The sequence below is a fragment of the Octopus bimaculoides genome, chromosome 2, assembly GCF_001194135.2.
Source record: "Octopus bimaculoides isolate UCB-OBI-ISO-001 chromosome 2, ASM119413v2, whole genome shotgun sequence".
Taxonomy (NCBI): domain Eukaryota; kingdom Metazoa; phylum Mollusca; class Cephalopoda; order Octopoda; family Octopodidae; genus Octopus; species Octopus bimaculoides.
In genome coordinates, this window is record NC_068982.1 from 107823828 (window position 1) to 107829678 (window position 5851).

General features: G+C 29.1%; 1 protein-coding gene across 6 annotated transcripts in view; it reads right to left on the reverse strand.

Moving 5' to 3' along the window:
• Positions 1 to 5851, reverse strand: part of LOC106880451 (myosin heavy chain, non-muscle) — a 135185-nt gene that overhangs the window by 118093 nt on the left and 11241 nt on the right. The gene's annotated exons all lie outside the window — the stretch shown is intronic.

Consider the following 5851-nt stretch of genomic DNA (forward strand, 5'->3'; position numbering starts at 1 on the left):
CAATTTTTTTTTTTTTTTTTTTTCATCCAGCAGTATTTCTAATTATATGATGTTAGTTTTGACAATTATATATTTAGAGTTGTCATCCACTTTACACCACATAAATCTAGCTTTATGAACCATCTTGGTTGGTAAAGAATTTAATAATAGATAAAAGAACTTAATAGAAATTTCTAATACAGTAATTTATATGTGAAAAATTTTCAAAGAAAAAAAATCTCAAGAAATCTTGATTAATAACCAAATCATAAGGAAAAAATATCAAATACTTTTAACAGACTTTTTATATTGACCAAAAGACAGTTTAAAAACTTCTACACTTAAGCTAAGTGTTCACTATTTTAGTTATTACTAGGTCAAACTGCTTTTGCTTTATTTCATTGTATTTTTAGCTTACACTAAATTGCCTATGTGTGACTGCATTGTGACTAACAAAATGCTATTACACTCACAAATTGAAATATTTTACATTATAAATTATAGAAACCTATTAACAAGAGATTTGATTTTAAAAACCAATATTAAGAATTCATTAATTAATAAAAGTAAACTTCAAAAAAATGTATTTCATTTACGTATGAAACAATATTAACAGTTGACAATATTAATAACAGAAATTCAGATTATTTTTATATCTAACCATTGTTTAAAATGGAGCCCAGTACTATTTGGTCATAATTTAAGACAATTTCATAACCACCAAACAAATGAGTATGGAAATGTTTAGAAAAAGTAGAATTGTGTTAAATTATACAAAGAAATAAATAACATTACATTTTTTACTGAGCAAACAACATATATCTCCATGAAGGGGTGACATTAGTATTAATGAGTCCAGTTAGTAAGCTAATAGTTGAAGGTCTGTTGGTATTTAAAAACTGACAAGCTACATCTTGGTTTCAAATGGAATGAATGTACAATTTTTATGAAGACATTAATACTAATGAATGATGAGAATTAGCTTGGTAGAAAAACATTGAAATGGCAATCACAAAGTACCTCATTTTAAACTTATGTCTGTAGTTGGTCTTACTGGGGTAGGTATGAATAAAGCCTGTGAATATTTAACACATCAAGCACAGAATTTATTTATAGACAAACAATGCTATATATTAAATTTTTTTCTATTCTGCCAAGTATAACAGCACACTTAAAATTAAGGTAATATTTGAGTAAATGAATGGGAGAGAGAGGGAGGAACAAAAGGAAGAGGAGGCCAAATAAATATGAGAAATATTTGTCAAGTCTGACAACTTGATGGCATGCAAGTAGTCAATGAAATGTCAGCTATTAAGTCACTCCCTACAGCAACTATGTAGGAAATACACTGTAGAGGTGAGTATGTCAAATTTAAACTTGAAACAAACATAAGCATCTAGTAATTATTATTTAATAAAATTTTCACTTCTATTTTGAAAACTGATAAAACACCAATTACATTATTCTAATAATTACATTCATACCAAATGGTAGACATATCTTACACTGTCCTATATGTTTATAACAAAAACTATAAAATCAGCAAATTAAAATACTTTTAACTGTAAGTTAGTGAATAAGGCTTAATAATAAGTTGCATGGCATAAATAAATTTCCTCAAGCTACAAAAAAAGTGTATGTAGAGTAATATATGTATATACTTTTGTACACTTAGATAATATATATTACTCATCACTTCAAGGTCTCCCCTCTAAGCAACAATGATTAAACATTTGCACAATGTATTTCCATTGGTCTCCTATTTCATATAATCAATATGGCCCAAGTTTCTGTAAAAGTTATTTTAATCACAATAAAGAATAAGTATCAAAATTCATATGGCACTTGATCAAATGGAGTAGCGAATGGTTTGAACTCAGTTAAATACAAGCAAAACTCCGAGTCTAGTTCATTCATGACAACACAGTAAATACGTCATCCATATGTACATCACACATCTTCACTAAATTCATCATCAAGCCAAATACATTGTTGGAAAATTTACGTCATACTTTTTGTCTACTGAGTAGGTACACCACTAAATATTAAAGTTTTTATTTGCACAGCAAATACATTGCATTCCATTACCAATGTTAAAAAATTCAAAGATAAAGCATTATTAAATGTACTCAAATTAAACATTAAAAAAAGTCATATCCAAAAATGGAATCCATAAAAAAAAAGCAATGACAAAACTATTTTCATTTAGGGGAAGAATAAAACATTCCTAAAAGAGAAATTATGAGCAATGCATCTTAAATAAGCCAGTATTTTGCAATTTTGATACTCCTTGATGCTGCATGCATTATATTGATATTTCTTTTCACTAAGTGTAATTTCTGCACTGGCAATATGGCTTTTGAATATTATGTCATTTCTTGAGGTACCATTTTCAAGATTACTTAAAATGTTCTAATTTGTATGATGGATTTTCTATCACTGAATTTCTTTTCTTAATGAAATTACATATTTACTATGTAAATAATGTTAAGCACTGTTTTTGCTCCATGGATTAAAAAAGAAGACAATGAATTTACCAATGATGGTATGATGACGTAATTAACTTTCAATAAAGCTATCATCAGTTGATGGAATTACAAACTATTGAAAACCAAAACAAAAAAATCATTAAAATAGGACATGATGTAAACTTAATTCTTGGCTCATATTCACAAGAATTCCTGGACCTGCACTTTACTTTTTTGAAAGGTTGGAATATAAGTGCAATTTCCTTTTTGACATTGGTATTCCTACAATTCAAAGTTTCTTTCAAATGCTAAAACATGACCATATATTTCAAGTAAAAGCTCATTTTTTATTCCTTTGACATAGTAAATTCAAGTTATTTAAAAGAGATGTAATATCCACAAGGAATTCTAAGGCAGCAGGCCAATCAAGATCATGAAAATGTGTAGCATTCATATTTTTGCTTTCAAGGAATATTGCTGCTACTTCATGGCCCACTTAACCTTTTTGTTAAAATGGAGTAAAATGCCTAGGACTACCTCAAGTTGTCTGATACTAGCTTTCTGTTTTGAAGTGAACTAAAAACTTTCCATTGAAATTTCAAACACCAGATTAATAATGACAATATTATTTTACTAAATTCTTCATTGCAGAAACTAGTCATGACTATATTTTGCCTTCATATCCAACAAAAGCTGATGAAACTAATAGATTTAATCTACCAAATAAGATCTGATTCACTGTCTTCACAATAATATCTATGATGTTCTCTAGTTTCAAAGACTATGCACATAATACCTCTTGATGTACAACAAAATAGATTTTAATCAATTTCTATACAATTTGCCCTGGCAGTAAAGTCATGATACATTTTTCTGTCACACCAGTGTTGGTGCCTCATCATTTGTAATGCCATTTAGCATCAACATATCATGTTTATTTCTGACATGATTTTCAACAAATATCTGCTTCAGTAACTTAACCTTCCGTAAAAATTATTTGAATAACCTCTTCAAAAATTCTAAAATTTAAGGTCACTCTCCTCACAAACCCTACAAGTTGAACAGAATCTTAAGTTTGTACTCTCATCAAACACAATTGAAAAAAAGGAAAAGAAAAAAGAAAATCACAATACATTGTAAGCATGCTTTAAACAAGTTTTAACATCTGCTGACATTTCTCATTTCTTCAACTCATCATGTGACTGTTCTTGCATATAACCTGATAGATGCAAATAAAGACTTTTCCTTTCTTTTTTATTATTTTTTTATTCTTTGCAGAATAAACTATATTCACTGCTACCAGTAAACATCTTTGACAAACTCTCTAGCTGTAAAAAGTTTCATCTTTTCTGCAGCACATTGTAAGATTTTGTGGCTGACATGAATATGCCTTTTTACACTTTCTGTCTAACACAAAAAAAAAACAAAACAAAAGCCAGCCTTAAATCGAACAGCATCATTCTTTGCAGTTAAAATATCCATAATGGTGGTTTCATAATATCATCCAATATTTGCCACCTTCTTCATAGCAATATTTTCAGGATAAATGAAACTGATTTCCCAATATGCTCCATGGTGAAGTAATCTAGGATCCAAGTATCTCGAAAACAATAGTACTCAGTGTCTGCTTTCCAGCATTTTGCATCCAATGATTTTTTTTTTTTTTTCTTCTAAATTTTATTCCAATATTAACAAGTATCATGGCAGATATATCTTGTCCATCCGATATCCCGTTGCTACAAAATTTATGTCAAAAAGTCACATGATAAACCAACTAATGCATTGCCCACCAAATTCAGCATGCACAGAAAAGGGGGTGATTAGTCCGAAAAATTTCTAGCAAATCATTTGCACATACATTGTACTATTAGAATAAATTACATTTTCTTCTTTTGTCAAATATTTATTATAAATGTCTTGTTAAAACAGTAACAGTATTTATATTTGCAGATTTACATGATTCCAACCCCAAATCCTTCACACTCATGGAGATTATCTACACATATTTAATAAGTTGATCCTACTTTCTAAGATTTTAATTAACTAGTATTTTGTTTGGAACAAACAGAACCTTGCACCAATCTAACTATGCACCATTCATGATCAATCAATGTGGCTGTATGAAACAGGTGCAATGTATCCCAATATTTGCTTAGAGGTTGATCACAATTCTTTTGCAAACCTGCTACAAAGTAATCAAAAAGTGTCAAGTTTTTGGAGAATCAAGTCTGTCAGTCTAAAATATTTGTGTCGTGATTATTAAATTACATTTGTAAACATTTGTTTAGTTTATATTAGTGATTTTACATTAGTGAAACCATACAAAGTAAATAATTTGTAGTAGGTCATAAGATAGAAAACTAAACTCTGACAAATGTTATCTAAAAGTTCCACCAATTGGGTCATATTGACATTCATTATTACACAGAAAGAATACTTGAAAATCAGTTGATTGGGGTTATAAACAAGATTAAAATCAATTTGTGAATCCAGCTATCTACATAGTTGACTTAGTTTATAGTTTCTATGCCAATGATACTATTCAGGTCCTATATTATAGCAGCATAATGTATTAGATAGGCAGATCAGATGTTTAAAGACATGTGGTAAATCATTTCAGAAATGACATCACGAACGTAGTAAAACAAATTTTATAATGAGTAAGGAAATATAGTTTAAAATAGGCCAGAAAATGTATAGTATTTGCTAAAAGCAGCAGAGTTTCATTCAGAAAACCAATTTTTCAGTGAACTATAATGTCAAATCAATCCCTTTGAAGCATAAACATGAATTTCAAAGACAATATACCAAGTAGAAGCAGCAGATTCACAATCAGAAAACAAACCAAAATGTTATTTTAACTAAAGCAATATACTCAGAAAACAAAGATGAGAACATGGTTCATACTTATGTTTAATGACTCATAGAACTGAGTTCAATAAGAAAGCTTTCCATTACCAAATAGTATAGCAGGAGAGCTACTCCTGTACATGGATTAACAGCAGATGCTCTAAGAACTATCCATTAATAGTAAATACTTCATGAGAATGGATATTTATAAACAACAAAAGTATGCTTTCTCTAGTAACACACATCCAATTAATCTAAAAATGAACATTTTACAATGAACATCTCATTTGAATCAACAAAGAATAAAAATAAATGTTTCAGTTTTCTCTTTTTCAAAATGGATTTACCCCAAAATATACATATATATATATGGGAGAATGTACGAAAAATCAACAACGGACGAGGACAGGTGGTGTAAACAACAAAAGGATGTATTAGCATGACGCTCGGGAATACGGAAAGTCTTTAACGTTTCGAGCTACGCTCTTCAATATATTTATATACATATACATATACATATATATATATACATACATACATACATACATATATAC